Source organism: Salmo salar, chromosome ssa08, assembly GCF_905237065.1.
Source record: "Salmo salar chromosome ssa08, Ssal_v3.1, whole genome shotgun sequence".
Classification (NCBI taxonomy): Eukaryota; Metazoa; Chordata; class Actinopteri; order Salmoniformes; family Salmonidae; genus Salmo; species Salmo salar.
In genome coordinates, this window is record NC_059449.1 from 4,045,045 (window position 1) to 4,056,468 (window position 11,424).

The 11,424-nt window shown below is 44.3% G+C and overlaps 1 long non-coding RNA gene and 1 other non-coding gene across 2 annotated transcripts; both read left to right on the forward strand.

The window, feature by feature from the left end:
• The first annotated feature begins 5,290 nt into the window (after positions 1–5,290).
• Positions 5,291–5,363, forward strand: trnak-uuu (transfer RNA lysine (anticodon UUU)). Its single transcript has one exon. It is a non-coding gene; the product is annotated as a tRNA-Lys (tRNA).
• A 1,757-nt stretch (positions 5,364–7,120) lies between these two features.
• LOC106609987 (uncharacterized) lies at positions 7,121–9,903 on the forward strand. Its single transcript, XR_001329817.2, has 3 exons — positions 7,121–7,257; positions 7,523–7,661; positions 8,752–9,903. It is a non-coding gene; the product is annotated as an uncharacterized lncRNA (long non-coding RNA).
• Positions 9,904–11,424: the final 1,521 nt, after the last annotated feature.

The following is an 11,424-nucleotide window of genomic DNA, read 5'->3' on the forward strand; positions in this document are numbered from 1 at the left end:
ATCCCGTCAGTAGAGGATGCCTGGTTATTTTTTTTAAATGCCTTCCTCTCCATCTTAAATAAGCATGCCCCTTTCAAGAAATGTAGAACCAGGAACAGATATAGCCCTTGGTTCTCCCCAGACCTGACTGCCCTTAACCAACACAAAAATATCCTGTGGCTTCTGCATTAGCATCGAACTGCCCCCGCGATATGCAACTTTTTAGGGAAGTTAGAAACGCCAAGGCTAGCTTTTTCAAACAGAAATTCGCTTCGTGCAACTCCAACTGTAAAAAGTTCTGGGACATTGTAAAGTCCATGGAGAATAAGAACACCTCCTCCCAACTGCCCACTGCACTGAGGATAGGAAACTCTGTCACCACCGATAAGCCCACTATAGTTGAGAATTTCAATAAGCATTTTTCTACGGCTGGCCATGCTTTCCACCTAACTACCCCTACTGCATTCAACAGCACTGCACCCCCCACAGCTACTCGCCCAAGCCTCCCCCATTTCTCCTTCTCCCAAATCCATTCAGCTGATGTTCTGAAAGAGCTGCAAAATCTGGACCCCTACAAATCAGCTGGGCTTGACAATCTGGACCCTTTCTTTCTAAAATTATCTGCCGAAATTATTGCAACCCCTATTACTAGCCTGTTCAACCTCTCTTTCGTGTCGTCTGAGATTCCCATAGATTGGAAAGCAGCTGCTGTCATCCCCCTCTTCAAAGGAGGTGACACTCTTGACCCAAATTGCTACAGACCTATATCCATCCTACCCTGCCTTTCTAAGGTCTTCGAAAGCCAATTTAACAAACAGATTACCGACCATTTCGAATCCCACCGCACCCTCTCCGCTATGCAATCTGGTTTCAGAGCTGGTCATGGGTGCACCTCAGCCACGTTCAAGGTCCTAAACGACATCGTAACCGCCATTGATAAGAAACAATACTGTGCTGCCGTATTCATTGACCTGGCCAAAGCTTTTGACTCTGTTAATCACCACATCCTCATCGGCAGACTCAGTAGCCTTGGTTTCTCAAACGATTGCGTCGCCTGGTTCACCAACTACTTCTCTGACAGAGTTCAGTGTGTCAAATCGGAGGGCCTACTGTCTGGACCTCTGGCAGTCTCTATGGGGGTACCACAGGGTTCAATTCTTGGGCCAACTCTTTTCTCTGTATACATAAATGATGTCGCTCTTGCTGCTGGTGAATCTCTGATCCACCTCTACGCAGACGACACCATTCTGTACACTTCTGGCCCTTCTTTGGACACTGTGTTAACAACCCTCCAGACGAGCTTCAATGCCATTCAACTCTCCTTCCGTGGTCTCCAACTGCTCCTAAACACAAGTAAAACTAAATGCATGCTCTTCAACCGATCGCTGCCTGCACCTGCCTGCCTGTCCAGCATCACTTCTCTGGACGGTTCTAACTTAGAATTTGTGGACAACTACAAATACCTAGGTGTCTGGTTAGACTGTAAACTCTCCTTCCAGACTCACATCAATCATCTCCAATTCAAAGTGAAATCTCGAATTGGCTTCCTATTTCGCAACAAAGCATCCTTCACTCATGCTGCCAAACATACCCTCGTAAAACTGACCATCCTACCAATCCTCGACTTCGGCGATGTCATTTACAAAATAGCTTCCAATACCCTACTCAACAAGCTGGATGCAGTCTTTCACAGTGCCATCCGTTTTGTCACCAAAGCCCCATATACTACCCACCACTGCGACCTGTACGCTCTCGTTGGCTGGCCTTCGCTTCATAATCGTCGCCAAACACATTGGCTCCAGGTCATCTACAAGACCCTGCTAGGTAAAGTCCCCCTTTATCTCCGCTCACTGGTCACCATAGCAGCACCCACCTGTAGCACGCGCTCCAGCAGGTATATCTCTCTGGTCACCCCCAAAGCCAATTCCTCCTTTGGTCGTCTCTCCTTCCAGTTCTCTGCTGCCAATGACTGGAACGAACTACAAAAATCTCTGAAACTGGAAACACTTATCTCCCTCACTAGCTTTAAGCACCAGCTGTCAGAGCAGCTCACAGATCACTGCACCTGTACATAGCCCATCTATAATTTAGCCCAAACTACTACCTCTTCCCCTACTGTATTTATTTATTTTGCTCCTTTGCACCATATTATTTATATTTTATCTCTGAACTTTCTTCAAACTACAAATCTACCATTCCAGTGTTTTTCTTGCTATACTTTCTTTACTTTGCCACCATGGCATTTTTTTGCCTTTACCTCCCTTATCTCACATCATTTGCTCACATTGTATATAATCTTATTATTTTTTTTTTTCTACTGCATCATTGATTGTATGTTGTTTTACTCCATGTGTAACTCTGTGTTTTTGTATGTTGTCGAACTGCTTTGCTTTATCTTGGCCAGGTCGCAATTGTAAATGAGAACTTGTTCTCAACTTGCCTACCTGGTTAAATATAAAATAAAATAAATAAAAATAAATTGTAGCTATATAAGCATCCCCCTGGCAACAGTGAGTCGATGACATTTCTGGTTGCGACAACCTTGCTATGATATCACTATCTGCAACCAACAAGTAACCAATATTTGCACTCACCAACCAATCCGAAGGACATAGCTCAGTCGAGGTTGCGACACCAGGAATTAAAGAATGGGGGGCATTTTCTACCAAGAACCAACATACTCGTTGATGCCGACCCTGTAAAGAATCCCAACACGGCTGCTGTATTTAGCCTTGAATCATTGTTAATGATTTATTTTCCTTACCTTGAAAATCTGAGAGTAGAAAAGTATCGGGCTTGATCCGAAAATCCTCTTTCCTCTCAGTCTGTAAATCTGTCATCATCATCCGTAACTTTTTAATATGAAAACCTGTCTCTTTTTGTCAAACCGCTCACCCTCTTCAGGATTCGAATTTATAGAAGGGTAGCCTAAATGTGTTAAGCTTAAACACCCCAGGAATCTTGTTTATCTCAAATAAGAGAATTAGCTTAATTTATACATTTAATATCAAGTTCACATCGAAAACGTAATGTAAATAAAGGAAGTAATTGAAGACACAGAATTGGAGGAAGACGTGAGAATGACAAATATACTCTTAATTGTTTGAAATCAGTCCAGAAGGCACACAAGCAGGACAATTAAATAGTTTATACAATGGAGCATTCGAAGACTGACATTAATTGAACAAAAATGTAATTAGAGAATTCTAATTCTAAAAGGGCTTTTGTGCTCAGAGTGAATTAAGAGTCAGGGGAGAATACTTATGAGTAATACATCAATGACAAATGATGCTGTATATACAGTTAAATAAACACCACAGAGGGACAAACAATTGAACACAAATAATTACAATTATATATAATTAACTGAAAATGGAGAGCGACTGATTGCTGGCTCCATCAGAATGCCCAGCCCATAAGGAGCAGAGGACAGGGCTGACTGAGTGTCAGCTGGGCACGGGCGTGGAGATCATGAACAGAGGCCCAGCCGGGCACAGATGTGGAGATCATGAACAGAGGTCCAGCAGGGCACAGGTGTCAAGGCCACGGACAGAGAACCAGCTGGTGGTGGAGTAGTCTGTACAGGAGCAGAGGACTGATGCGGTTAGAGGTGTGGACTGGATGCTGGATGGTAGGACACCTACAAAGTCATCTGATTGGCAGCATGTTTTTTGCATCACTCTTCATCAATGCCACCAAATACCCAGCATACCATAGAGCATTTCTAAAGGCTGAACTGCCTTGTTGCTGGGTTGCCAACTCGGATCAGTACAGCCCTCCTGGCCAAATTTATCCAGAGCTATAGCCCTGGTGTACTCTCTTTTAGAACTGTCTCCTGAAATGGCAAGCATCCTTACTGTCAAAAATCAAATCCAATTGTATTAATCATATACACAGAATACAGCCGGGTGTAAACAGTGCAATGAAATGCTTACTTGCAAGCTACCTTTCAATATAGCCCTTGTCATGTAACCTATCAGCTCACCCAAAGATAAAAAACGACATAAATATGAGAATTCACTGGACTGAGAATGGAATAATTCTAAATTAACGTTTCACAAAGAGAAATGTGTTGCTGTTTCTATTAAATATAAAAGATGCATTAGATTATTAATTACATCAAAATGATATTGCCATTACCAGTGTATTTGCGTGGAACAGTGTAAGGAACCATATGCTCACAGAATGCGGGCAATTACAGCTTTACCTGCCTGAGCTACCTGGGCATCCAGAGCAGCAGAGGACGGGCAAAGTACCTCTCCATCTCTACTGAGCTGCAGATGGTGGTGGAGGGCGGTCCCACCACATTTTGTCAACCCTGGCAAAGTCCATCTCTGGAATCCCATTCCCCGACCACCTGAACAACGCCTTGGACACCCAGGTATGGTCCACATCAGGCAAAATGCGTTGTCATCCCTTGGGAAGGCATACGTCTCTCCCTGAAATCAAAAGACAACAATATCCCCACACGAGTAATGATGTATTGATGATAAATCCCCCAAAGATCAGGTCATCATATCACATGAGACATACTGTGTAGGCCTAGTATATCATTTAAAATGCAAGTCATCACTATAAATACTTAAAATACAGACAGGAAGGGCTGAAAAGTAGAACTATTAATTTAATTAGATCAATAGATTAAATACCATCAAATGACTATCCTTTGTTTTACGTATCTATTATCGCCATAAACTAAACATAATCATTAATTAAAATAATAACTCCAGATTAGTATGAAAATAGTTGTGTTAACAAACTATTTTGATGGTCAGAGTCATCGGACGTTGAACTAGCTAACGTTACGTTACTTTGATAACCTGTGTCAGTGTCAAAACACCAGTTTACTAACGCGTTAGATAGCATTACTGTAACTACACTAAATATTGTTAACCGAACCGTGCTAGCATATTACTGTAGCCTAATGTACTGATCTTACCTGCTAGATATTCCGATCAATGATGATGATCAATGAAAACAGCAGACAGCAAAACATTGTAGCTAACGTTACTTCAGAAAATAAAGATAATTCGCGAACAAAATTACCTGAGAAAATACATTTTTCCATGGTTCTCTTCTAGAGTTTAAACGTCCCGCCATAGCTCTATCCTCATTGGTCAATTCTCGGTTACTTTTTGGTTGCACTGGCGTCTCGGATTGGTTGGCGAGTGCAATTCTTGGTTACGTTTTGGTTGCAGACGGCGATATGATTGATTGTCGCAACTAGAAATTTGCGCCAGACCATGAAACGAAGTTGGAACAGAGTCTTAGAAATGTGTTGAAATACCGTACATGACGTGCTGAAGCCAGAGCCCGGATAGCTCAGTCGGTAGAGCATCAGACTTTTAATCTGAGGGTCCAGGGTTCAAGTCCCTGTTCGGGCGATGCTTTTTATTTTATTTTACCTGCTAAATATTGGGCATAAACTATGTTTCATTAGCTAGCTAGGTGGCTAAACAATAATTTTGAATTCACATGCACCTTGAGGACCCAGCCTAAATTGCGTTCTTGTGTTTACACTAATTCGTTGTATTCGGGAAGGTCCATTTCTTGTATTTACCAGTTTTAAAGACCGCCAAACTGTAATTATGTAATAGTCAATAATAAATACAGAACAGAACAGAAGTCTACTTTGACTGGATTTGATTGGAATATCACTTTCAAGGCTGTCTGGTGAACGTTTCTAGATGTGGGGCTAATTTGTGCATTTCCTAAACATGCCGCTAGGCAGAGACATTGCCCATGCACTTTATGGGCTGACATAGGCTCCTTTTCAGTACACGACACACTAACGTGACGTTAAATTAACACAGATCCGCGCGAATTTCGGCTGTTATAATATGGAACGCCGTTTGGGTCTTTACGTGCCAAAAAGATACACGTCAAATAACACTATTTGACACGTCAAATAAGCTTCTTTAACAATCTGGACCTGAATATGACTCCACGTCACATAATAATTTAACACGTTCATTAATTGTATACGTAGTTATTACACATTGATTACACTCTCACTTGTATTTCATATGTCAACGATTCACCGATACGTATGTTATGAGTCATAGATTTTGTCACTGATGATAACATTTGCCTAAAGGTCATTTGGACTCAGCCCAAGTCTCAGGTACTGATGAACTTCTAGTGAACTTCTGTTCTTCCGAGGTAAAATTAGCTAGCTAGTTAACGATGGCTGCCCAATTTCTCGAAAATTGTAAATCTACCATCTCTGATTTGCACCAGACTGCTGCTCACGGACAGAAGAGATGGACTTCAACCATCAATAGCCAGGTAACGTTAACTTAATGTTAGCTAGCTATCTAACGTAGGTGTTGAGAGTGAGTGGTGTAAACAGCTGCAAAAAAAGTAACTACACATAATATAACGCTAACGTTACCTAACTACCAGCGGCGTTAGCTAGCTAACGTTAGATCTGATTGCCATTGATATTTAACTGAACTCAGATACCTAGCTAACGTTAATTGTTCATAATCTAACGTTAATTATGGAATACATAAAACGTTAACTAGTAACTGCTGTACAGTAACGTTAGCTAGCCAGCGATGTCTGTATGAAGAGCCATTTTTTTTAGCTAGTTTGTAGCTAAAGTACGTTAGTTAAAACTGCATCGCCTGTCAATGCACGGTTGTCTTCATAGGTCGGAGGCTCAGAGTTGGCACAGTTTAGACAAGAGAACACTTTAGGGGTTGTTAACTACATACAAATAAAATGTCACTGGACCAATCGGGTCTGCTTTCTATATTTCAGGCTAGAGACCATGTTGCAGAGCCTGCGGTGGACAAGCGGTCATTTGATTGATGAAGAGATAGCCAGCAATCTAATTGCTGTTGCAGAGTTCCTACAAGAGGCAAAATGACATCCAACAACGGGAACCTTACGAAGATGGCATGTTACGTTTGTATAATTTTTTTTGTATGGCATGAGTGGCAAAGGCTGAGATTGTTTCATTTGACTTGTCCTGTGTTAAAGTCTCCTGTGTCAAGTCAATCAATGAAAAAAACATTTGGTTGGCCTACAATGCTGTTTTTAAATTCTATATGGTGATCTTATAGTCTTTTAACCTAAAGTTTTTAGGAGTGTATTTTGTAATTAATTATCTATTGTATTTTTTATTTCAGTATCCTATCAAGTGCCTTTGGAGGGAAGGCGGTGTCACATCACCAAGGAGCAGCTTGAGTTCCTCATAGATTGTCATATGACCATCAGACAAATGGCAGATGTTCTCAATGTGTCCCACTCTGTGGTCAAGCGGCGCATGAGGTAAGTTATCGTAATTGAATAAAGCAATTGTAACACAAGAGGGAGATCTCTACATCCCCTCTAGATTTGATCACGTTCCTGATTGATGTGTCTTTTTGTGTTCTTTTTGTATTTAGTCATTTTCAGCTTTTCAGGTCCTACTCACTGTTGTCAGACGCTCAGCTGGATGAGAGGATCAAAGAGCTGATATCAATAAAAACAGAATGGCGTCACTATAAGAGAATACAAATGTATTTTTGTAAAACAAATGCATCTTGTTTTTTAGGTGGAGGATTGTTATCCATGGTGCTGTGGATGGTTACAGCAGACTTGTTGTGTTTCTGAAGGCCTCTGACAACAACAGGACTGCCACAGTCATGGATGTCATTCGAAGCAGTCATCACCAGCTACGGAGTACATCCCGGGTGAGATGTGACCGGGTGGTGAAAACAACCGTATCTGTGCCTTCATGGAGCAGTTCAGGGGTGGTGAGAGGGGAAGTGCCCTCCGAGGAAGGAGCACTCACAACCAGAGGATAGAGCGGCTGTGGGGGGACGTCTGGCATGGAGTCTCCAACGTTTACCATGACCTGTTCACCTTCTTGGAGACGGAGCAGATCATCGACATCAACAATGAGGTGCACCTGTGGGCACTGCACTTTGTGTTCCTGCCACGGGTGAACGGCTTTCCTGTGGCTCAGTTGGTAGAGCATGGTGTTTGCAACACCAGGGTTGTGGGTTCGATTCCCACGGGGGGCCAGTACAAAAAAAAAATGCTTGTAATTAAAATGAAATGTATGAATTGTATGCAATCACTACTGTAAGTCGCTCTGGATAAGAGCGTCTGCTAAATGACTAAAATGTAAATGTAAAAAATGTGAACAGCGATCTTGCTGTGTTTGCCAGTCAGTGGAACCACCATGGGCTGAACAACGGCAGTCACCTCTGCAGTTGTTCGTCTCGGGTTCCCTGGCAATGCAGAGGGCCAATCTGACCATCAACCACCATCAGCTCCTCCAACCACCACCTCAGCTCCTCCATCCACCACCTCAGCTCCTCCATCCACCACCTCAGCTCCTCCATCCACCACCTCAGCTCCTCCAACCGCCACCTCAGCTCCTCCAACCGCCACCTCAGCTCCTCCAACCACAACCTCAGCTCTTCCAACCACCACCTCAGCTCCCCCAACCACTGGCGCCGCAGCTCTTTATTGGTCGGAATGGGTGATTGTGCCACAAATCCAGTTGACCATCAGCAACACACAGATGGAACTGTTGTGGACAGTACTTCCATTGGAAGGCCCCAGAGGCAGCCTGGGAGTTGACATTCTACAGAGGGTTATGGCAGTTATATCTTCAGCGCCAACCTGACTTACTACACCCCTGATACTCCCCTACTGGGATGAGGGATTGGACGCTATATCTTTAGCGCCACTCGTTCCTTTGAATCAGTTCATTTTTATAATACTATTATACATTTTATAATACTAACATTCCCCCTCTTTCACACACTGTAGGATTTGTTCTCTAGAAAGGTACGACAGACATCTTCAACTCTAAACGGATGGGGACCAGAGTTTAGACACAGGTGGCCTTAACAAAAGTTAAGTACTTCCCCATTCCAGTACGATTCTGCTTGGTCATATTTGGAGAGACTCAGGTACTGTTAAGATGTACGGCATATGGTTGTTGTATTTGCTCTATGGCGCTTTAGCACAACATTCCATCTGCTGACGCAATATTTGTCTTCCACTCTGTACAACACGACCCAGGAGAGGCCTACTGCAAGCACTGGTGTGGAGCCTTCAGAGCGTGCCTGCTGTGGGAGGACAACAGAACATTGTGAATGGACATTATTAAAACAGAACTTACATTTTTGTAATGCCCAATCGGGACTTTTATAAATTGTTAAAATAAATAATTGTTTGGAGAACGCCCTATAGTTAAAAAAATTAACTTTGAAGATAGTGGTTCGCCCCCGTTACATTTTATATCACTGTGATTAACAGAAAACTATTACAGTTAGTAACATAACATTGTTGACACATTGCAACAGCTCAAATGATGTGGTTGAAGATGGACTAGTGCAGGGCTCCTAACCTTGTTCCTGGAGAGCTACTGTCTTGTAGGTTCACTCCGACCCTAATCTAGTGCACCGGATTTGAATAATTACCTGCTTAATAAGTTAATCAGGTTAGTTACAATTGAGGTTGGATTGAAAACCTACAGGAGGGAACAGGGTTGGAGAGCCCTGATGTAAACCTACAGGAGGGAACAGGGTTGGAGAGCCCTGATGTAAACCTTCAGGAGGGAACAGGGTTGGAGAGCCCTGATGTAAACCTACAGGATGGAACAGGGTTGGAGAGCCCTGATGTAAACCTTCAGGAGGGAACAGGGTTGATGTAAACCTACAGGAGGGTCAGGGTTGGAGAGCCCTGATGTAAACCTTCAGGAGGGAACAGGGTTGGAGAGCCCTGATGTAAACCTTCAGGAGGGAACAGGGTTGGAGAGCCCTGATGTAAACCTACAGGATGAAACAGGGTTGGAGAGCCCTGACGTAAACCTTCAGGAGGGAACAGGGTTGATGTAAACCTACAGGAGGGAACAGGGTTGGAGAGCCCTGATGTAAACCTTCAGGAGGGAACAGGGTTGGAGAGCCCTGATGTAAACCTACAGGAGGGAACAGGGTTGGAGAGCCCTGATGTAAACCTACAGGAGGGAACAGGGTTGGAGAGCCCTGATGTAAACCTACAGGAGGGAACATGGTTGGAGAGCCCTGATGTAAACCTACAGGAGGGAACAGGGTTGGAGAGCCCTGATGTAAACCTACAGGAGGGGAGAGGGTTGGAGAGCCTAGGGTTGGAGAGCCCTGATGTAAACCTTCAGGAGGGAACAGGGTTGGAGAGCCCTGATGTAAACCTACAGGATGGAACAGGGTTGGAGAGCCCTGACGTAAACCTTCAGGAGGGAACAGGGTTGATGTAAACCTACAGGAGGGTCAGGGTTGGAGAGCCCTGATGTAAACCTTCAGGAGGGAACAGGGTTGGAGAGCCCTGATGTAAACCTACAGGATGGAACAGGGTTGGAGAGCCCTGACGTAAACCTTCAGGAGGGAACAGGGTTGGAGAGCCCTGATGTAAACCTACAGGATGAAACAGGGTTGGAGAGCCCTGACGTAAACCTTCAGGAGGGAACAGGGTTGATGTAAACCTACAGGAGGGAACAGGGTTGGAGAGCCCTGATGTAAACCTTCAGGAGGGAACAGGGTTGGAGAGCCCTGATGTAAACCTACAGGAGGGAACAGGGTTGGAGAGCCCTGATGTAAACCTACAGGAGGGAACAGGGTTGGAGAGCCCTGATGTAAACCTACAGGAGGGAACATGGTTGGAGAGCCCTGATGTAAACCTACAGGAGGGAACAGGGTTGGAGAGCCCTGATGTAAACCTACAGGAGGGGAGAGGGTTGGAGAGCCTAGGGTTGGAGAGCCCTGATGTAAACCTTCAGGAGGGAACAGGGTTGGAGAGCCCTGATGTAAACCTACAGGATGGAACAGGGTTGGAGAGCCCTGACGTAAACCTTCAGGAGGGAACAGGGTTGATGTAAACCTACAGGAGGGAACAGGGTTGGAGAGCCCTGATGTAAACCTTCAGGAGGGACCAGGGTTGGAGAGCCCTGATGTAAACCTACAGGAGGGAACGGGGTTGGAGAGCCCTGATGTAAACCTACAGGAGGGAACAGGGTTGGAGAGCCTAGGGTTGGAGAGCCCTGATGTAAACCTTCAGGAGGGAACAGGGTTGGAGAGCTCTGATGTAAACCTACAGGATGGAACAGGGTTGGAGAGCTCTGATGTAAACCTACAGGATGGAACAGGGTTGGAGAGCCCTGATGTAAACCTTCAGGAGGGAACAGGGTTGATGTAAACCTACAGGAGGGTACAGGGTTGGAGAGCCCTGATGTAAACCTTCAGGAGGGAACAGGGTTGGAGAGCCCTGATGTAAACCTACAGGAGGGAACAGGGTTGGAGAGCCCTGATGTAAACCTACAGGAGGGAACAGGGTTGGAGAGCCCTGATGTAAACCTACAGGAGGGAACAGGGTTGGGGAGCCCTGATGTAAACCTACAGGAGGGAACAGGGTTGGAGAGCTTTGGACTAATGGATCTAGTTCTTAGATCAATGCATTTGAAATTCG